This window comes from Eptesicus fuscus, chromosome 23 (genome assembly GCF_027574615.1).
Source record: "Eptesicus fuscus isolate TK198812 chromosome 23, DD_ASM_mEF_20220401, whole genome shotgun sequence".
NCBI lineage: Eukaryota > Metazoa > Chordata > Mammalia > Chiroptera > Vespertilionidae > Eptesicus > Eptesicus fuscus.
The window spans coordinates 11,779,948-11,802,061 of record NC_072495.1 but is presented as its reverse complement, the minus strand read 5'-3'; the positions used below and the strand labels follow the sequence as shown (position 1 = coordinate 11,802,061).

Below are 22,114 nucleotides of genomic sequence, written 5' to 3'. Positions count from 1 at the left end.
CATCCCCTCGTGAACAAAGCGACCCTAAGAAGCAAGAAGGGTCTCATCTAAGAATGAAACGAGAATGAATGGGGCTGTTGAACGGCTGCCCCCAGTCACCACGTGGCTGTCATTGCGCCTTGAACCTGAGAGGGCCTGGCGGTGACCTGCTCACGGGGGAGGGGGAGACGGCGGGCTGGTGGCGCAGTGGTTCCCAGGAAGGAGCTGGGGCTGGGCCTTCAGGGCCTCGTGGTCCCAGGAAAGGTCCCGTCTCTGTCCCCGGAGGCCGGGCTGACCCCGTCCCAGCGGCCGGGCCGCCCTGGCCGTCTCACCTCTCCGTGTGGAAACGAGAGTCGCGTCTCCGGCCGGATGTTTCTGAGCCCGGCACGTGTGACACGAGCGGGTCTCTGTGTTCCTGTGACCCCGTGATCGGATAACGCCTGCAGGCGGAGCCTTTGCCCGCCCCGGCGGGAAGCGGGTGAGGGAGCAGGTGTCTGACAGGCCCTCGGCGTGGACCGCGCTGCCCGTACGGCTGCGGGGGCTGACCGGCCAGGGAGGGCTGCCCGGAGGTGCGTCCTGGGCCCCTGCACGCTCACCCGGCTTCCCAAACTCTAACCGTGGCCAGCAACCCCAGGCCGCTGTCGGTGCCTCTGGGGTGGCTGTGCACGCACGCCCACCTCGTGCAGGCGGGAGGCCCCGGGGGTGTCTGCCTGGGTCTGACTTTCTCACGCGCCCCCCGCCCGCCCCCCCGCCCCCCCCCCGCCCCCCCCCCCCCCCCCCCCCCCCCCCCGCCACGTGCAGGGTCTGTGGTCCTCACGCTGCTCGCAGAGAGAGACACTGGTCTCAGGAAAGATGTTCCGAGGCCCCAGGGAGACCCCTGACTTGGGCCAGAGCATCCCGGGAGCTTGTGGCTGCTAGGAGCTGCGTCCAGCCACGTGGCCTCTCCCCTCTCATTTCACAGCCGGAACCCAGGCTCCGGGGGCGAGGAGGCTGGCCCGCCCTGGCATCCGACCCGTGTGCTGCCCGGGCGCCGGACGCTCCGTCGGGGCATTCAGTGATAGAGAGACGGCCTGGCTGTGGTTCCCGGTGAGGGAGGCGCAGCCCACCTGCCCCCAGGTGTGGGCCTCTGCGGGCCGGGTCACAGCGCCAGCCGGCCGGCGCCTGCGGAGAGTTTCCATCTGACTCACTTTGTCGAGAAGGGACAGGACCCGCCGTGTTCTCAGGGCACCACGACCGCCGGGCCGGTGCCGCTCCCTGCGTGGGCGGCGGGCGTGGGCTTCCCCCGAAGAAACCGCTGCTTTTGAACAGACTCTGAACGGAACTTTCTTGCTTTCACTAAAGTTAAGAAAATAATAACTCACCCAACACCCAACACCCAACTTAAAAAAAAGAAAGAAAGAAAGGACCCCTGGCCGGGTAGCTCAGTCGGTGAGAGCGCCGTCCCAGTGTGCCACGGTTGTGGGTTCGATCCCCAGTCAGGGCACAACCAATGAGTGCATCAATAAGGGGAACCACAGATTGATGTTTCTCTCTCTGTCTCTCCCTCTCTCTCAAGTCAATAAAATTAAAAAATATTGCTACTTAAAGGAAAAGAGTCTAACATCAACCCACACAAAGTCTGTGTGTCCAGCCTGGGACCAGGATGCGGCAGCGCCAGGCGGACAGGAGGAAGCCGGCACCTCCCTTGGGCAAGGCCAGGTGTCCTCCATCTTCCAGGGGCTGTGGTACCCGGTACCCGATCCTTGTCTTGCCGCCTCCTGACCCTGGCAGAGCCTGGGCGGACGCGGCTTCCCACATATTTGGACGGTGCTGAATGCGCCTCCGAGAACTCCCAGCGGTGCCGCGAGCTCACCGGGGACATCCCAGGCCCCGGGGACTCGGAGCCGCCTCACGGGGTGGAGTCGTGCTCCGAACTCCGTCCCGAAGAGGTCCTCGGTCGAGGAGGGTGAGGCTGTTATCACGGATGCGCAGCCCGCTCAGAGCAGAGGTGGGAGGCGGAAGCTCTGCTCCCACCGGCAGGGGCCCGATGCTGACGCGGCGCCCAGGCCGGCGGAGCCACGGGCAGCCGATGGGCTCTCGGGGTCCCCGTGGTCCAGAGCATGACAGAGACGGGCCGAGGGCGCTGCCCCCATCGGCGCCGAGGCACAGAGTTTGTGGACGGGCCATGTGTCTGACAGTCCTCCCCGCATCCAGTCAGCAGATGGTCTAAACAACCCGTCAGCGGTATGGTATGCAAATATTTCCCGTCATTATCACGGTGCTGCCGTGTTGACATGAACGAGGATGAGGAATTACTCGGAGCATCTCGCCATCAAGAGCCAGTCGGGGCGCAGGCAGGGCTGCAAAGCTGGCCCTGCGTCGTGGAGGGGACAGTGTTCGGGGCACGGTTGGCCGCCTCCTGCCCGGACACCGCCTCCTGCCTGGACACGGCCTCCCGCCTGGACACGGCCTCCCTCACACAGTGACCCCGGAGAGCATTCCCGCGAGCTCTTAGCAAGGACAGCATGTGCTGCTCGTCATGAACCAAGGTGATGTTTTCCACTCTTGGTGAGAGCTCTTTGCCGCCCGCCCCCCATATTTCCCTTTTTGCTTTGCCTACCAGGAAGCACACAGCTGAGACTTTCACATGTAATTTTTTAAACTCATTTGCTTGTCGATTGTCCTCAGGAGCGTTGTCTAGGCTTCCATCTGCCTTTGTGGGTTCGTTCTTTCTTTACTCATCTCGCTTCTTGGGAGGTGAAGCTGTGTTGTAAGGTTTCTGGAAGCAGGTAGGGTGAATGACATGAAGAAGCTCCTATCATGAGCTTCGTGTGTGATTGCAGGATGCAGGACTGGTCTCTAGCCGACGTCCTGGAATTACCACGTAGACAGGGTGCTAGCAGGGCCAAGATTAGGTCTAGGCCTAATTCTCCCATGTGTTCCCTCAACACCCGGCACGTAGTAACAGTTTGGTGAATGTGTTAGGACAGGCAGTGCTAGCTGCTGTAACAAACAGTCCCCTCTTCGCAGTGGCTCATGGCAATGAAGACTTGTTGTCACTCTTGTCATTGGGTGCTCCGGCCGTGGCCTCCACACGGTGACTCACGGATCCCGGATCCTTTCCTTTCGTGGATCTGCCCTCCCTGGGGCTCCCTCGGGGTCCCGCACTGGATCTGGGCTGTGGAGGGTTATTTGGGGCGTTTAGGGAGGGGCCAGGCCTGGAAGGGGTGTGCACTGGTCACACAGCCCCTCCCGGAACCCGGGGGCTCACGTGTCATGTAGGAAGAGGACCTTAGACCAAGCCAGACCGCCCCAGGGCAGGTGAGGAACGAGTGGACAGTGTAGGAAGGACAGGGAGAGGAGAGGGGGCTCCCAAGGGACAAAGGTGGGGGATCCCAGGTGTGGGTCTGCCTCGTGGCTCTGCAGCACGGCATTCGGACGTCGTTCAAAACCACAGGATTGCAGGGTGTCGGCGGTGACTGCCGAGGCTCTCGGAAGGCCGACCTCCGTGTACAGGTGGGGACACTGAGGCCCGAGAGGCGAGCCTGCTCAGCGTCAGCCGGCTGGAGCCCCGGCCTCGGCCCCACACCTGGATCGTCTCACCGCACGCGGAGCCCCGGGGGCACCCGCGCCCACGCGTCCACGCCCCACCCTGGAGGGGACGATGGCAAGTCCAGTGATTGACAGCTCGGGTCCGTCCCCCGATGGCCCGGTTGGGTCGGGGAGAAACGCCCCCAGCCTTCAGGACACAAGGCTTGATGTCGGCGTTTATTCCGCCGGGATTTGGGGTGCGGAAGACGATGCTTCGGGCTCACTCGGGCACCGCCTTCGCTTGGTGGCTCGCACGGGGCGTGTGCAAGTTCTCGGTCCGTGTCACCTGAGGCGGAGAAATTCCACAAAACGCGGCCAGCCAGGCCGGGAGATCTCCGCAGCCGCGCCCGGGCGGACCCTCGCACCAGCCCATCCGAGGCCCGGCCCCGCCTCCGGGTGCCCGGGACGCCAGGGCCCCCGGGACCAGCCCCATCCAGCGCCCCGGGCCCTCCCTGGGGGAGGCTGCGCGATGGCGGGCTGCGCCTCCCGTTACATAATCTGTTATTCTGCGCCGCACCAGGCCCGTCACTTGTCAGAAGTTTCTGGAAGCCAGCTGTAGGAGCTCCAGGCAACTGGGGGGTGGGGGCCTGCCTCTCCCTCATAGTATTAGTCACTCTGTACTCGGCTAAATTTAACTTTTTATCATCCAAATGATATTTTTGTGCGCTTAGGGTTTTACATAATGCTACCAACTGCTGCGGGCGGCGCGTTTCTCCGTGCTGTTAGGCGTGTGTGTGCCTGTGTGGGGGGTGTCTCCCCCGGGAACTGCTGCCCGCACAGGGGAGCGTGGCTCCGTTCGCTTCCCGTCCCGCGCGCCGAGGCCGGGCCGTCAGCTCCCTCGGGCTCTGCTTTGCCGCTCGCCAGCCCGCGGGGAGGAAACTTCGCTGTGGCAGCCTCTAATGGCCCGGCTAATGCTGCCTTCCTCGCCAGCGGCTCTCCACGCTGGTCTCCTGGGCTTCCCGCTGCCTCCAGCCGGCTCCGAGAGAGCAGGAGCGAGTCCGTGGAGAGTGTCTGTCGAGAAAGCAGAGAGAAGGATCTGGAAGGGGCGGGGGGGGGGGGGGGGGACGACGCGTTGGCAGGAAAGGAACAAGAAATAAATGCAGCCAGCCAGCCCACGGCGTGGGGTCCAAGATGCCCGTGGGGGGCAGGTGCAGGGGACTCCGGGCTGCGGGCGGAGTGCAGAGATCTGGCCTCTCCGTGGGGTGGGGGTGGGGGGCCTGGAGCAGCCATTCCCCCTTCCTCCCAGCTGCTCAGAAATGGTAGCCCTCGGGGTGTCACCCAGGGGTCCCCGGTGTTCTCCGCCGCACCTGGGGGGAAACCGAGGGCCGAGGCAGCAGCAACCATTGAGTGCTCACCGTGCACCTGGCCGGGTGCGGGCGCTCACGCCCACCGGCTCGTGGGCTCTCCGTGGCCCTTCCGTGGAGCAGGGATGCGTGACCGTGCTCTGTGACAGGACAGGAAACGGAGTCCCAGCACACGGGACGTTGCCCGAGGCCACAGCACACGTCAAACCCTGTCCACCCCCAGGCCCCTGCTCCCGGCCTCCTCCCGCAGGCTGTCTCAGGATAAAGCAGGTGTGGCTGTTGCTGTGTGTGTGGTGTGTGCGCCCTTTCGCCTTTTTAAAAATACAGGTGTATTACTCGTCTGTTATCTCATTGAAAAATTAGGAACGCCTAGGTCTGTACCCCAAGTAATTGAAAGCATTACGTCCACACAAAAAAATGTGTCCACAGCCCTGGCCGGTGTGCTCAGTGGTTAGCGCGCCGGCCCGTGCACCGAAGGGTCTTGGGTTCAATTCCTGGTCAAGGGCACTTACCTGGGTGGCAGGGTCGATCCCTGGCCCCAGTCCGGGTGCGCGTGGGAGGCAGCCCATCGACGCGTCTCTATCACATCCATGTTCCTCTTTCTCTGGCCTCCTCCCTTCCACTCTCTGAAAATCAGCGGAAACAGTATCCTTGGGTGAGGGTGAATAAGGACACACGGGCCTTGCACATACACGTTTACAGCAGCATTATCCACAACAGCCCCAAGTGGAAACAGCCCCCGTCTGCACCCACGGATGACGCGATAAGGGGGTCCGTCCACACAGAGGAGGACGACGCAGCCGTGAAAAGGAACGGGACCCTGACCCCGGCTTCGGCGTGGATGAACCTTGAGGACATGATGCTGAGTGAGAGACGCCGGACGCAGAGCGGACACGTGTCTGATCCCATTGATGAGAAACGTCCAGCCCTCACCGGTGTGGCTCAGTGGGTAGAGCAGGGGTCCTCAAACTTTTTAAACAGGGGGCCAGTTCACTGTCCCTCAGACCGTTGGAGGGCTGGACTATAGTTTAAAAGAAACTATGAACAAATTCCTATGCACACTGCACATATCTTATTTTGAAGTAAAAAACAAAACGGCAAAAACACCCGCATGTGGCCCGCGGGCCGTAGTTTGAGGACGCCTGGGATAGAGCGTCGGACTGCGGACTGAAAGGTCCCAGGTTCGATTCCGGTCAAGGGCATGTACCTTGGTTGCGGGCGCATCCCCAGTAGGAGGTGTGTGCAGGAGGCAGCTGATCGATGTTTCTCTCTCATCGATGTTTCTAACTCTATTCCTCCCCTTTCCTCTCTGTTAAAAGTCAATAAAAAATATATTTTTAAAAAATGTCTAGAACAGGTAACCCTCAGAGACAGAAAGCAGGTTAGGGGTCGCCAGGGGCGTGGGGGCAGGGGGCGTGGGAAGGGACTGCCTAATGGTGCTGATGGGGGTGGGGTTTCTTTTCGGGGGTGAGGGACATGGGCTGGGACTGGATGGTGGTGATGGCTGGACGACTTGACGAATGGACGAAATGCCTCTGAACAGCAGCCTGCAGGACGGTGAACGGCATGACACGAAACATCGCCGTCAAACAGCGAGGAGCCGGGCCTTCCGGGCGGTACGGCCGGCTCCCCTCCCCCCCCCCCCCCCCCCCCCCCCGCTGTCGGCAGCAGCCCTACGGTTGCTGGCGGGGTGACCACGGGCATTGGCCTCCGTCCCTCTCTGCCCAGGCTTTCGCCACCTGCCTCCCGGTCTCCATGCCAACGGAGAAGGAAACAAACGTCTGACTGCGGGCACACCACCCGCTCGCTTGGAACGCGGGCCTTCCACCAGCCTGAGACGCGCGCACGTCTGGGCACGCCAGGGGACTGGCGCCCCGTCAGGACGGCATTCACTCAGGGTGCGTTTGGCGTTTATTTAGGGGGGCTGGGCAGAGGCCGATATCCTATTCATGGAAGCGGCACGAGAAACAGACGCCCTGGACCCGCTCACGTCTGCCGGTCGGAACAGAGTCGCGGCAGGATCCTCGGGAAGGAAGTCGGCGTCCCGTCGCCAGAGGTCCGTTGGATTTTTGTCGCCGTCGGGTGGTTGGTTTGCGCCCTGCCGTTTCCCAATCCACGTGCAAGATGGAGGCTGGAAGCTCGAAGGAGAGGGTCTCGTGTGTGACGTAACTCCAGTGGGGGCGCTGTGCTGGGGAAGTGAAATTTGCCGATGGCAGAACTTGCCTCAACCCTTCCTTGCCCCCCACAAAAGGTAAATATGGGGGTGATGGATGTGCTGCTCAGGATCAGAGGAGTCTCTTCAGGACGTGTATGGATGGCAAGTGGTCACAGGAGGCACGTCAAACTGCAGGGCGTCCCCCCGGAATGCACGCACACTGGAACAGCTGACAGCCCAATTCTGACAATGAAATGCGTTGGTTTTTTTTTTTTAAAAAATATTTTATTGACTTTTTACAGAGAGGAAGGGGGAAGGAGAGAGAGTTAGAAACATCGATGAGAGAGAAACATGGATCAGCTGCCTCCTGCACACCCCCCACTGGGGATGTGCCTGCAACCAAGGCACATGCCCTTGACTGGAATCGAACCCGGGACCCTTGAGTCCGCAGGCCGACGCTCTATCCACCGAGCCAAACCGGTTAGGGCTGAAATTCGTTTTAATGAACACTGCCTTTGAGATTCCTCGAAGTAGTGTAAACATTTTCTGGGACACCCTATCTATTATGATTTTATTACAATACCAGAGGCCCGATGCATGACATTTCTTCGAGTAGGCCTTCCTTCCCACGGCTGCCGGCACCGGCTTCCCTCTGGCACCGGGACCCAGGCTTCCCTCGCAGCCCCGGCTTCATCGGAAGGTCATCCGGAAGGACGCCTGGTCTAATTAGCATATCATGCTTTCATTCTTATAGATAGTACAATATTACAATTATACTTCAATACAATGGGGGGGGGGCGTGAAGGAATAAAATGTGGTGTTTTTTTTTTGGTTCCCAGTAAACAGCAAAACACGTGTGTTATTTAGTATCAGGACACCCCCCCCCCCCCCCACGACTCCCCAGCGAGCACAAACCTCAGTACAGAACCGTGTTCTGCTTTGTCTCACGTCCCCTGCAGGGAGCGGCTGATTTGCTTCTGGCCCCTTGTGTGTGGGGTCACCTGGCAGTGTCTCCTATTTTATTCCAGCCGTGTTCCGCCCGCCCCCCGCCTGCCCCCGGGGAGCTGCTCCCTCCCTCAGCGGGCTCCTCGCTCACTTTTTGTACTGGAAACGCTTTTATCAGAACCATCGCTCCCCAGTGTGCACCTCTACCTCGCCGCAGGGGTCTGCCTTTTCCCTCGGCCCTGCCCATCTCATTCTGCGGCCGTGAGTCAGCGAGTCAGCGAGTCAGCGTGGACCTTCTCACCCCGGGAGCGGCGCCGGCGGGCCGCCTTGGTTGGTGTGTTACCGGGGCCAACCCTAACCTCTAACGTGGGGAGACTTGCAGGGGCCTCTCAGAGGGGTCTGGAGCGGGGGGTTGTGTCGAAGCTAAGAAACCGCTTGGAGAAGCTGGGCAGAGCAGGGCGTGTGTGTGTGTGTGTGTGTGTGTGTGTGTGTGTGTGTGTAGCTGTGGATTTCGGCGTGGAGGGAGAGGCGCGGGACTTTCTGTTCATGTGGATCCGCGTGTGTCGGGGCTGTTGTTGCGGCCGTGGCCGTGGCCGTGGCCGTGGCCGGGAGGGGCAGGTGCAGGGCCGAGGTGGGGGCTGGATCCCTGCAGGCCCGTCCTGTCCCGTCCCATCGAGGAGTTTGCAGAATTGGCGGTGACTCCCGGGCGTGGGCGCGTGGGCTGCGCCGGGTGGTGGGCGGCCTGTGAAAGCCGTCCCTGTGCTCCGCGGCGCGGTGCTCCAGCCACACCTCCCACGGCCTCCCTTCTCACCTCCCCAATTAGACGCTCCCTCCCCTGAACTCGCGCCGTCTGTCCTCGCTCGCGGTTCATCGCTGCTGTAGTCTGCAGCCACCGGTCGGTCCTCCTCTTTCACCCGGTGGGGACTGCTGGCCCCTGGCGGGCACGGGCCGGTCCCCGGACCCCGGCAGCTGGCCTCCGCCCTGGAGTTGGGAGTTTCTGGAACAATCCCTGCTCCTGCAGCTCGAAGGGGCTGCCTTCTGGTCCTGGTCCCTGGAAGGGCCTCCCGGGTGGCTGCCTGCTTCCCGGGACAGGAACAGGGGCTCGCACATGGTCAGACAGACAAGGATGTGTGTGGAGCTGCCGACGTGGGCCCGGGCGTCTCTGTGGGAGCCCGGGGCGGCGGGCCTCCTGCCGTCTGAGGCTGATCCACCCGGGACTCCCTGGAGACCCACGCCTGGACCTTTTCCTCGGTTGTGGGTGCTCCTCTGGCTCCGGGTCTGCAGGCGCGCACTGCCTGGGTGCAGGGGTCGATGGGAAGGCGGGAGTCCGTCATTTGCTTCACCCCACGATGCTGACCGTGACCTGCCCTGGGCACCCCAGCTGCTGACCCCCACGCTGGGCTGCTTCCCCCCCTCTTCCACCTGCCTCCCCGAGGCAGCCCGAGCCCTGCAGTCCCCGAGGGGCGATGGGGGAGCCTCGGGTTGAGGCCGAGCGCTGGGAGCTGGGCCTCTTGCCGTCAGACACCTCCCGCCTGCGCCGGGTGTCGGAGGTGTGGGCCTGGGGTCCCCTGCCCTGTGCTCTGGGCACATCCGTGTCCCCAGGCCCTGGCGTTGCTCAGGACGAGGCCCGGCTTCGGCGGTTTCCGGGTGGGGTTGGCGCCACGTGGTCAGAGCGACCAGGAGTCTCACCCCCTCCCCTCGGGCTTCTCCCTGCAGGATGCTGGCCGTGCGTCCCGGTCCCCGACACGCTTCTGTGGGCCTCGTCAGCGAGCCGTCCTGCGGGGGACGTCGAGGGAGCCTTCTCACGCAGACCTGCAGGTAAGGACCGCCCCGGCTTTGGAGTTTGGGGGCGCACGGGCCCTGTTGCCGTGTGCTTCCTTCCTCCGTCTGACTTCCTCTGGTTACCGCGGGGTGGAGCGGGTTCGTCCATCCGCCTTCTGGCAGATGCTGGCGGCTCCTCATGAAGCAGGGGGGTCGGACGTTCCGTCCGGCAGTGGTCGCTCCCACGTTCCGTCTCTGCTCTGTCCAGGGCGCCCGGGGCCTCCCTCATCTCGGCTCCCCTGGCTCAGCCTCGCCTCCCCACCCCAGCCAACGGGGCAGGACAGGAGTGGGGGCTCCCCAACCTCCGCCGTGGGCGGGAGCTGGCTGTGACCGAGCGTGGCAGGCGTGCTCGGCGACACGGAAAGGCCGTGCGTGTTTTCATGTGACCCGCTCCCCAGAGGAGGAGCTGAGGGGACGAGGCGGAGGTCCTTGGGGGGGTCCCGGGGCCTCGAGGACTAGAGGTGGGATCTCGGGGGCTTATTTGCTCTTTCTCTCCCTCTGCCCCGAGGGAAGAGCGGGAGCCCCGGGCCCCCCTCGTCCATCCCGGTCCATCTCACCTCCCGCGTCTCAGGCCCAGGCCGCGCCCTGGCCCGCGTCACCAGGGCCTCGGGCGGGTAGAGCAGCGCGGGTGATGCTTTTTCTTCCCAAACCCCGAGGAACCTCTCCCTGTGGCTGACGGGCTAGACTGAGCTGTGGGGACCCAGGAGGGGGATCCACCTGGGAAACGAGCCAGCAGGGCGCCGAGGCGGGGGTGGGGACGCGCCGGCTGGGCTGAGCGCGCAGCACCCCGGGTGGGAGCCATGACGGTCCCGTTCCACACGAGGGAGCCGAGGCTCAGAGATGCCAAGGACCTGGCTCGGGGTCACAGGCGGGTCAGTGCTGGGCTGGGGACTGGCCCCCAGAACTGGACGCAGATGCGCGTGGCCTGGTTTACTGACCCAGCGTGGACTTCCCCGTGGGGGGGGGAGGGCGGGCCCAGCCTCCTGGTGGTCGGGCTCCAGGGGGGTCCGGTGCCTGCTCCGGCCTCCCCTCCCTCCTTCCCTCCCTCCCTCCCTCCCTCCCGGGAGTCAGCTGGCACCTGGGCCTCTCCGCCCTGCTCACCGCCTTGCTTCCCGCTGGCACGGAAGGCTGCCTTCGTCTGATTGCTCATTCTCTTCAGTCGCCACAAAAAGGCCTCCGGGTGCGAAGGAGGGACGGGGCTGCCGGTACTTTTGCGTTTTGTTTTCATCTGCTCTCCAAGGCGGTGTCTCGGCGGAGAGGGGCGGTGTGGGGGCGGCGGCTGGGCCCGAGCCTCAGCCCCTCCGAGGGCACCTGCTGGGCGGGGAGCACCGCTCTGCCCACGGCCCGAGCCCCGGCCCGAGCCCGGCACCAGCGTGTTGCTCCGAGGGCCCTCCTCCTGCCGAGCCTTTGCTTCCGGCTCCCTCTTCTGTGGGGGAGGTTCTTTCCTCCCTCGCAGCTGCCTCCCGGGATCGGGGGTCCGGGGGGCACAGAGGGGGGCCTGGCTACCCATCTTCCTGGGGGACGGAGGGGTCCTCCCCCAGCATTCCTCAGCTGCACGCGCTGACCCAGCAGATGTTCACGGACCCCTCAGTCCCTGCCGGGCGGGTCCCAGGAGCTGGGACGCAGCTGTGGACCCGACAGACGGAAGTCCTGGCGCTCTCTCCACCTCCTCTCACCTCTGCGCTTGGCCTAGGCCGTTCCAGAGCCCCCGCTTCCCTCTTCTCACCTCTGCCCAGCCCCGGAGCACTGCGGGCCCCAGTGGGGAAGTCAGGGTCACCCCGAAATGCCTCTGAGCTCCTCCTAGGAGGTGGGGGCCGCGCAGGGCCCCGATGGCGAGACTCACGCAGCGCAGAGAGGCTGAGCGTGGGATTATCCCACCATCGCCTCTGCAGGGCTGAGGGAGGAGACGGCGGAAGGAGCGGGTTTATTTTTAAGGGGTTCTTGCTCCAATGCAGCTCAGAGCCCTTCCTTCCCGCGGGGGGAGGGGGGGCGGGGGTGCAGGGCCGGACGCTGGGGTTCCTTTCTCAGCTCCGTCCGGCTTCCCCGCAGTTGCTCTGTGAGAGGCATGGCCAGCCCAGCGCAGAGAGGGTCTGCCACAAAGAGGGGTTCTGGCTCCCGCCGTCGGAGAGGGTTGCTTTCTGAGTGGGTGGGTGAGCAGAGCGTCCAGCTTTGCCGTGGGGAGGGTCCGAGGCTCAGAGGGGTCATTCCCTTCCTGACTTCCCAGCCCTCGCAGGAAGGGGCATTTCCTGCCATTGTCTCCGCGGGCGGCCTCCTCAAGGTCACTGCCTCCTCAAGGTCACTGTCTCCCAGGGAGGAAGCGCCGGCGGCTCGGGCGGGACCTCAGACCACAGCAGCCGCTGACACACACTTTCCACCCAGCCCCTTGTCTGTGGGGCCTCCTTCCCCTGCCGAAGCCCGACTCCCTCCTCGGGCGCTGGGCCCGGGGCAGAGCGGCCGGCGGTCCCCTCTGGGCTCCGACCTGTGATGACGCGCAGGCTACACCCCGCAGCCAGCCCAGGGCGCACACGCGCGGGGCCGTCCTGCGTGGAGCTGGTCCCCTGCGGTGCCCCGGCCCCTGTGACCTCTCTGATGACGGGAGCCTCAGGGCCTCCCTCTGAGGAACCCCGGCCCTTCTGTCTCCCTTCTCAGGAGCCCCCGTGCCCACGCCCTGGACTTGCGCGTTGGCTTAGGTGGCGCCCTCGTCCCTGGTTTTCATCCGGTGGCGGGAGCTGTGTGTCTCTGCCCTTGTTTCTGGTCCCTGCCCTGGGCACTTGTTGGGGTTCGCACACGTGGCTCCACGGTGCCCAGCTTGCACACTCCGGGCTTGGCGGGGTGGAGCTCTGTGAGGCCGCAAGGGGGCGGCGCTGTCTCAGCCAGGGTGGTTGGGCGGGGCTCCTCTGGAGCTCTGCCCACTGGCAGGTCTACCACCCCTCCCCCCACCCCGCCTTCAGCTCCCTCTGCCCCCATGTCTGCCTTTTCTAATGAACAGCCCAGCCCATTAGTGTCCCTGGGTCATTTCATTGCTTGATTGCTCGGCTCCTCCTCACACTTCCTGAGCCATAAGCCTGCCCAGAACAGCCCTTTGGTTCCTGGAGACAGTGTCCAGAGCTCCCCCGCCCCGCCCTGCTTCTCTCCTGGTAAACTCCTACACATCCTTCAAAGCCCAATATAAATGGCCCATTTTCTGTGAAATCTTCCCCATCAGGCAGTCGGCTGCTGCCTTCTCCCGGCTCCAGCCGCACCCCGTGCCTCCCTCTACGAATGCACTAGGTGCTCTAATTGTCTGCCCCGTCCCCGACGGTGAGCTCCCGTCCAGGCCACTGAGGAGCGGGAGCGGCACCCGCTCCCCAAGGTCCCTGACCAGCCAGGTGACCGCCGGGTCGTCCGTCCTTCCAGGAGGTGGGACGTGGCCGGGTAAGCTGAGACCGAGTGTGCACTCCGCCGCGCCTGCACCTCCCCCTCCCCCAGGGGCTCAGCCTTGGGGCCAGCGACCTGCTTTGTGTGAGCGTGTCCCCGGGAATCGGGGAGCCCTCGTGCCCGCTCCCTTTGAGTCTCTGCTCTGTCTCCCAGCTGGCTAGCACGCCGACGCCCTCAGGCGGCCATGTCCCCTCGGCGTCCCCGCAGCCGGCAGCTGGCACACGTGTCCGGGACTTGTCAGCTGCGTCACTGCAGAGGCCGCGGCCAGTGGGGGGAGAGGGATTATGTTGTTCCCATCTGGCTCCGGCGCCTTCCCGGCCCCATCCAGCTGTTCCCCGTTACCCACTGCCAGGCGGCAGGTGCAGGGGTGAGGCCTGCCAGGCGCTGGGGGCCTGTCCGTCATCCTCACGTGAAATGTCTCCAAGGCTATTTCTGGCCTCGCCGTGATCCGTGCGGCTTCGGGGATAAATATAGACACGATTGAGAAGCCCCAGGGGCAGCAGGCGGGCAGCACCGGACGGGCGTGTGGCCTGAAAAAGTCTGCCCAGCCATGCCGAGTGCAGAAGGACAGATTTCCTCGCCACGCGCCGTGCCTGGGGGCGGCTGGCCGAGCAGGGGCTGCGGAGAGAGGGGGACGGAGGAAGCTGAGCCGTCGGACCTTGCACAGGATGCTGGGAGGGACTCCCCCGTTGCCCTGTGAGCAGTTTTTAAAGGGGACACCCATGGCCCCAGCCGGAGTCCTGGGGGCAGCTGCGCGGAGGGACGGCGTCCCGTGTCGAGACCATGGCCCCCGTCCACCATCCTCAGCGCCCAGCCCCCCCAGGCCGGGCTTCTGCTGCAGAGGGGGCCGCAGACAAGGGCGGGGCCGGGGTGATGGTGGGGGGCCCAGGCCTCGGCCTGCGGGCAGCTGTGTCCACGCCTGTCTCCTTGTTCTGCTCCCACGCTGCCCGGATCCACCCCGGGCCAAAGCGCAGCTGAATTTACCTGCGGGTCCCCGGTCCTCACTGCTCAGCAAGGCGGGCTGCAGAGTGGCCCTTGTTTAGGCCGGAGCGGCAGGGAGGGAGCCTTGCCTTCCGGAACCTTCTCCGTGCCTGCCTTTCCCTCTCACCCCTTCCTGCCCGACTGCCTCCTCCCCGGCGGGAGCGGACACCTGGGCTGGCGTGGAGCGAGGGCCTGTTTGGAGGAAAAGGATAGAAGTCTGAGCTGGCGAGAACCTCCCCGCGAATCATTGTCGCCGTCGTGTCGCGGGAAGCGTGTCCCTGCGGTCCCTCCCGCAGCCTCATTAACAAAGGCCAGGACTGGAGCGTGCACGGCCGGGCAGGGAGAGACACTCACTCGTATCGCCTGCACGAGCGATGCCTGGGCGCCTGCCGTCTGCGGGCGGGCGGGAGCGGCAGCCGTGCTGTGGGAACTCGGCCAGCCCCTCGGACGTAGGCTTTGGGGCTGCAGGGACAAAGGGAACCTCGGCTCCTGGAGCAGGCGGCCCGTGTGGGGGTCGTCACTCAGCGCTCCCCCCCCGCTCCCCCCCCCCCCCCCAGCAGCCGGCCCCGCTCTCAGGATCTCGTTGGTCCCGGAGGGGACAGAGTCAGTAGGCAGTTGTGGTGCCCAAGGCACGTGCCAAGCCCTGGGGGATGGGGAGGGGGGCGGACGTCTCCGGGGCCAGGAGCCCATGGAGGGAGGTCTCAGGGGCCTGACAGTTGAGCTGGACCCTGTAGAACGCCCAGTTCACTCGGCGGAGCGGTGGGGATGGGGTTAAAGGGGAGGGGCCTTCCGGGCGTGGGGAACAGCCCGTGCAAAGGCACAGAGGCGGGAGGATCCTGTCCGCCAGGTTAGGGGCTGAGCTGGGGGGACAGGCGGAGCCCAGGCCAGGAGCCAGGTTGGGGGTGCCCTGTGCGCCCCTGAAGGAGCGTGGATGACGTCTTGGGAGCCGGGGGATGGGGAGAGCACGAGGGGCCTTTAATCAGAGCGATGTCAGGGCTGGGACGTGCGTCTCAGTGCGGAGGGCAGGCCGGAGGCAGGCGGAGGGGCCGGCTGGCGGCGGCATCGCGGGTCTTGCTGGGTTGAGCACCTGAGGGTGTTCTTTGTTCCTCACTGAGCCTGGGAGCTGCTGGATGGCAGTGCCTGGCAGGGCTTCTGACCGGCTCGGTTCCCCTGGTCACCAGAGGGGCGACCTTGTCCAGCAAGCTTGGCCAGGGGGGTAGCGGGGTCTGCAGTGGAGATAACTGACTCCCAAGGGGCTTAGCCCGTGACCCGGGGTTCCCTCTCCAAGCCCCCGAACCAGCAGGCTGCGAAAGGGGTGGCTGTGTTGTTCTCAGCTGCTCCCCCGCCTCACCCCAATGCTGGTGCTGTGAGCTCCAGACCCGAAAAAGACGTGACTGGGAACGTGTCCTGTGATGAAAGATGAGCCACGTTTGTCACGTGACGCACAGGAGCTAACCTGGCCACGTGAGCATTGTCATGTGCGGACACGTCTGTGGGGTGTATTGGTAACTAGAACGAAGGGAGAGTGCGTGGCCCTGATCATGCCTTCCGGGAAAGGATTGCCCGGCTGGTGTGGCTCAGTGGTTGAGCATCAACCTATGAACCAGGAGGTCACGGTTCGATTCCAGGTCAGGGCACATGCCCGGGTTGTGGGCTCCATCCCCAGCGTGGGGTGTGCAGGAGGTGCCAATCGATGATTCTCTCTCATCATTGATGCTTCTATCTCTGTCCCTCTCCCTTCCTCTCAGAAATCAATAAAAATATATATAAAAAAAAGAATTATGTAAATCACCCTCTAACCTGTGTATCTCAGTAGTTAGAGTGTTGGCCCACGGACTGAAGGGTCCAGGGTTCGATTCCAGGTCAAGAGCACTGAACCTGGGTGCAGGTTCAACCCCCAGCCCTACCTGGTGGGGCGCATGGGGGAGGCAACTGATGGATGTGTCTCTCTCAGGTTGATCTCTCTCTCTCTCTCTCTCTCTCTCTCTCTCTCTCTCTCTCTCTCTCTCTCTTCCTCTCCCTCTCCCTTCCACTCTATCTAAAAATCAATGGAAAAATATCCTCGGCGAGGATTAACAAAACATAAAAACAAGAATCATGTGAGTGAGAAGTCCAACACGGCTCTCAAGTTGGGGCGCTGCATCGCTGAGAGGGTCGGAGCCAGGAGCCCCATAAAGGCCTTCAGGCCCAAGTCCTTCCGTTCTCGGTGGGGAATAAAGGGAACCGTTTCTCCACTCACAGAACACGCTGACCCAAAGCCGGGGTTCCCCCCCCCAGCCCCACAGCCAGTCTCCAGTTCTCTGTGGACACCCACCAGCTATCTTTTTTAAAAAACACACATTTTTATTGATTTCAGAGAGGAAGGCAGAAGGAGGGAGGGAGAGAGGAGAGAGAGAGAGAGAGAGAGAAACATCAACAATGAGAATCATTGATCAGCTGCCTCCTGCACACCCCACACTGGGGATCAGGTCCCGACTAGGAATCGAACCGTGACCTGGTTTGTAGGTCGATGTCCCACACTGAGCCACACCTGCCGGGCTGCATTTACATTTTAAATGCCCCCTGTCTGCCCGCGGGGGCTGGCGTGGAAGCAGACAGCCGGTTAGAAATCTGTGTGCAGTGGTCTCAGAGGGTCGTTAATTAGGAGCTTTGTAGATTTCCTCAGGTGCTCGTGTAGAGAGAGATGGTCGTCCTTGAGAGGGAGTCGCTTACTCTTTTTATCACCAGAGGATATTTTTCCGTTGATTTTTAGAGAGAGTGGAAGAGAGAGGGGAAGACAGAGAGAAGCATCGATGTGAGAGAAAACATTGATTGGTTGCCTCCTGCATGAGCCTAACCCAGGACCTGGACCAGGCAGGAGCCTGCAACCGAGGTACGTGCCCTGGACCGGAATCGAACCCGGGACCCTTCGGTCTGCAGGCCGACGCTCTATCCACTGAGCCAAATGGGCTAGGGCGGGGTCACTAGCTCTTTAGCCGTCACACAGAATCCCCAGGTCTGACCCTGGGTGGGTGTGGCCTCCAGGTGTCCCCTGGGAAGGCGTTGTACCCCCTCCTGCACCCCAGCCCGGTTCCGACTCTGAGGGAGTTAACTGCACACGCGGGTGCTGACCAGCACAGCTGGGCTGAACGGAACTGAGATCTCGGGCCTGACCTCGAGGCTTTTGAGAGGAACCGGCAGATCCAGCTGTGCCGTGGGCTTCCCCGGGGCCCTGCTCCGAGCCTCCCCCCGGCTTCCAGAGGCTCACGTCATCCAGATGTTGGAGCTGCAGAAGCTGGGGATCTGCCCTTCCCAGTGCGTGCTCATGGCCCTCTCCGTGCCTGACTTCCTCCCCACCTCCCTCCCTCCCTCTTCCTTCCTTCCTTCCTTCTTTCCTCATTTCTGTTGAGACACTTTATGAAACAGTGAGGACAGGCTCAGACCCTGGAGCCACATGACCAAGGTTTGAGTCCCCTCGGGGCTGTGTGACCTGGAGCAAGTCACCTACCTCTCTGTGCTTCAGTTTCCTCATATGCACATTAGGGACAAAAAGGCTGAACTCGGTTAATTCCCTCTCAGCCTGCAGGCCTGATGCCCGGCCTCTTCCCGGGACCTTGGGGCCTGGGCGGTGATTGGGGCTGCCTGTCCTTCGGGGAGCGGCCGGGGATCACTGACCGCGGGTCCTCTTTGGAGGAATGTGCCTGCGTGTTTGGGGGACGATTAAGTCCATTCGTTAGCCTTTGGCCACTTTGACCGCGTCCCAGCCACACGCTCACCCCGTACGTTCCTCGTCTCATACCATCCTCCAAAGAGCCTATGTCACCCCCGTTTTGTGGGGGAGAACTGGGGCTTGGAGGGGTGAGGGGACTTGCCCAGGCCCCCCCCCTCGCCCCCTCTGATAATGACGGAGCCGGGCTCTGTCCGCCCTCCCACGAGCTGCCTCTCTGCAGCCCAGAACGGCAGGGAGGTGCTGGCTTACCATGACTACACACGGCCTCCCTGCATGTTCCTGACTGTGGGGTGGTCAGAGGAACTTAAATGGAGGAAGCGTCCTGTAACAGCCGGTGCAGAGGCCCCTGGCGTTCCTGCACGCGGGGCCGCGGGCTCCTGCGCTGCCCGTCAGGAACCGGTGTGTCTGGGATGTTGCCAGCCCTTCCTGGAGTTTCAACTAGCCTTTTGCAGAATGGACTCCCCCCCTCCCCTTCCCATTAATAACAAATTCCCATTGCCCCTCCCCCATCTCTGGGAACCTCTGCTCTTTCTGTCTCTGGATTTGCCTGTTCTGGGGACCACGTGTGAGTGGACTCACACAACATGGGTCCTTTTGTGCCTGCCTTCTCTCAGCATCATGCTTTCCAGGTTCCTTCCTGCTGTGGGGGGTGGACATTAACATTTAAAAAAAAATACGATTTTATTGATTTCAGAGAGGAAGGGAGAGGGAGAGAGAGAGAGAAACATCATTGACGAGAGAGAAACATCGATTAGCTGCCTCCTGCACATCCCCCCACCGGGGATCGAGCCTGCATCCCTGGCATGTGCCCTGACCGGGAATCGAACCAGCATCTCCTGGTTCATAGGCTGATGCTCAACCACTGACCCACCACAGCCGGGCAGCGGGGTGGACATTTCATTATTTTTATTTTTTAAGTTTGTTTTTATTTTATTGCTTTATTTTATTATTTGTTTAAAATACAAGTACCCGGTCGTCTTCGAAAACTCTCCTGTCGGCCATCTTTTAAAATGCCACTTTCTGGGAGGTAACGCTTATTGAAAGGAGAAAAACCTTAGCGAGGTGAGAGGGTCACGTGAACGCATTTCAGCCGTTCAACACTGATTGCTAGACAGGTCTCACGTCCACCTCCTTTGGGCCTTTTACTGCAGAAAAGCTAGAAAATACGCTTGACACGGTTACGCTTTTAGGAATACGTCTCTTCAACGTGTGACAGTGTCTGCCAATGGCGGGGGGAGGGGTGTGGACATTTTAGAAACGCTGGGTGTTAGCCCTGCAGGCCGGTCCCCGTCCCCGGAGCTGCACGGGGAACAAAGAGGGAGAGGAGCCGAAACCGGTTTGGCTCAGTGGATAGAGCGTCGGCCTGCGGACTCAAGGGTCCCGGGTTCGATTCCGGTAAAGGGCATGTACCTGGGTTGCAGGCACATCCCCAGTAGGGGGTGTGCAAGAGGCAGCTGATCGATGTTTCTCTCTCATCGATGTTTCTAACTCTCTATCCCTCTCTCTTCCTCTCTGTAAAAAATCAATAAAATATATTTAAAAAATAAAAAATTATAAAAAAAAAAAAAAGAGGGAGAGGAGCCCGGTTCCTGGCGGCGGGACCTCAGCCCTCCCTGTGTCCTGGGGCTGGGCTGCCCACCTGGCTTCACCGGCTTGCGTTTCTCCAGGTGGGCGCGCCTTCCCTTCCCATCCAGGCCCCGCCCCATCCAGTCCTCTCCGACACAGGTCCCCCGAGGGTCCTGGGCTGCGTGCTTAGGTGCGTCCCCTCTCAGCCTCGGTTTGCTCACCTGTGGGATGGATCTCACACACGGACTCTCAGGCTCCCTCCGGCCCCGCCAGGCTGGCTTATGCACCTTGTGCCAGCCCCGCGGGGGCGGGGGTGTGGGAGGGAGGGAGCGGCTCTCAGCCTGTGACTTTTTATTTATTCATTAACTACGAGACGTTGATGTATCAGGACGCTAGAGGAGCTGACAGGTCACATGGTCTCCGAAAGCACAGGGCTGGTAATCCATTTAAAAAAACATTTTCTTCTTCTTTTTAATTTAATGGAGGAAATCATTAGCTGGGAAATTGGTAGAACTGATTTATTCCTGTTTGGGGGAGGGGGCGGGGGAGGGGAAGCGAACGCCGGCTCTAATTGCCGCTCGCTCGTTCTAGAAATATGTCAGCCAGAGCGTCCCATTAGCCGGGCCTGGCATGGGAGGAGGCAGCCCGGGGAGCCGGGTGGGGGCGGGGGGCTCTTTCTGGACCCAGCGGGGCGGCCGCCGTGATGTCAGCAGCAGCTTAGAGAAGCCAGCAGACCTGCCGTGGCCCCTGGGGGGGGGGGCGCGCTGGGGGGGCCCTGCTGCCCAGGAGCCGGGATCTCACGCACGAGCCCTCATTCCCAGGGACACAGGGACACGGGACCAGGCCCGGTCTGGGAAAACGGACTACGTGCCTCTTGGACTTCATCCGGTTCCAAGAGGAGGCAACTGGGTTCACCCTAAAAATAACCAAACTCGCAAACAGCCCCGACACGCAAATGGTTTTCGAATCTATAGGCCACGCTCCTTAAAGGTGCAGCTGTCCTCCCCACTGCCCCAGCCCGTTTTCCCGGAGCCGGGAGGGGCCCGGGGTGACCTGGGCTCTTCTGGGGTCACCGTCGTCCGGCACCCCAGCGGAGGTCTGGCTGGGTTTCTGCCCTCTCCGGGGACGCCTCCTGCCCCAGGGCACCCCGGGTGGCCCCGAGTGCCCCTGACTCGGGCGGGGTGGCCGGGCTGGGGTGCCGGCGCCCCTTCAGGCCCGCTGTGTGTGCCGAGGGCCCGCCTCACTTTGATTTTCCAAGCGCATCTGGCCCAGAAACATGAGTAAAGGAGCTTCGGAGAGGAGGAGGCTATAAATAGCCAGGCAGGATGTGGAGAGGTGACAGGCAGGGGACCGCCAAGGTTGTGGGCCCGCTTGAGCAGGGGCCGCCCCGGGACCCACCCCGCCTGCTGGGTGCTGGTCGCCCCACTCCGCAGGCAGAGCCCTGGGTCCCCCTAGGCTGTCCTCCCGGCCATGCCCTGTGCCGGGCCACCCCGAGGCTCCTGGGCACGCTGCTACGTCACTGCTGGGGACTCTGTGTCCATGTGATAATCCTTCCACGGATGCGCCACGTCTTGGGGGGGACGTCCACCACCAAGTGGGGGGCTGAGTGTGGTCACCCCTCCGGACGGTGGGCCTGGGACTCCAGGGCAGGCTTCTAAAGCATTGGGGGACCATCACCACCATCTTTGGGAGGTGCAGGCCCAGACCCTGGGATACTAACCTCTACAGACTCTTCATTTATGAGTTCACTAGAGGCCCGGTGCACGAAATTCGTGCACCGAGGAGGGGCATCCCTCAGCCCGGGCTGCACACTCTCCAATCTGGGACCCCTCAGGGGATGTCTGACTGCCGGTTTAGGCCCGATCCCACAGGGATTGCTGGCTCCTAACTGCTCACCTGCCTGCCAGCCTGATCACCCCTAACTGCCCTCCCCTGCCGGCCTGATCTCCCCTAACCACCTCTGCCTCAGCCCCCGCTACCGTGGCTTTGTCCAGAAGGACGTCTGGAAGATGTTTGGTCTAATTAGCATATTACCCTTTTATTAGTATAGATTCATTCGTTCCTTCATATGTTCATTCATTCATTCAAAAGATGGCTTTCCGTGTCTGCTGGGTGCCAGGAGCTCTCCCGGCCCCTGGGGATACAGCAGTGAATACCACCAACCCAGACCCCTGCCTACACAGAACCCCATTCCCGTGGGAGAGACACTTAAAAAAACACCCAAATAAAAACCATGGATGAACCTGGAAGACATCAGGCCGCGTGAGTTAAGCCAAACTCAGACAGACAGGCACTGTGTGATGCCACTCCCACGAGGATCCCGGAGGGCAGGTCGTAGAGGCGGAGGATGGAGTGGCGGGTGCGGGGGGCCGGGGGGCCCGGGGGCTGGTGTCTGACGCGGGCAGAGCCGCCGTGTGGGAAGAGGAAGCCGCCTGGACAGGGACGGGTGCCCTCGCCCGCGCTGGCTGGGGTTGCACAACAGCGGGAAAGTGCTCCGCGCCTCCAGGCGGGGCCCTTACCCATGGCCACGGCGGCACGTTGGCTGTTGAGTGTCCTGTACCCCCACTTTTAAAATAAAAAACACAGAAGGAGAAAGAAAAGCACGCAGCGTCTCAAGCTCCGTGTCGTGAGAGGATGAGAGGGTCTGGGAGGGCAGGGCTGGGGTGA

At 62.4% G+C, this 22,114-nt stretch overlaps 1 protein-coding gene and 1 long non-coding RNA gene across 3 annotated transcripts in view; one reads left to right on the top strand and one right to left on the bottom strand.

Moving 5' to 3' along the window:
- PITPNM2 (phosphatidylinositol transfer protein membrane associated 2) overlaps positions 1 to 22,114 on the top strand; it is a 98,957-nt gene that overhangs the window by 17,707 nt on the left and 59,136 nt on the right. For both annotated transcript variants that reach the window (XM_054712589.1, XM_054712590.1), the window contains exon 2: positions 9,670 to 9,771. The gene's annotated coding sequence lies outside the window, so the exon portion shown is untranslated. The remainder of the gene's footprint in view (positions 1 to 9,669; positions 9,772 to 22,114) is intronic.
- Positions 4,176 to 5,092, bottom strand: LOC129148093 (uncharacterized). Its single transcript, XR_008555270.1, has 2 exons — positions 4,905 to 5,092; positions 4,176 to 4,585 (listed from the first exon to the last, which is right to left on the bottom strand). It is a non-coding gene; the product is annotated as an uncharacterized LOC129148093 (long non-coding RNA).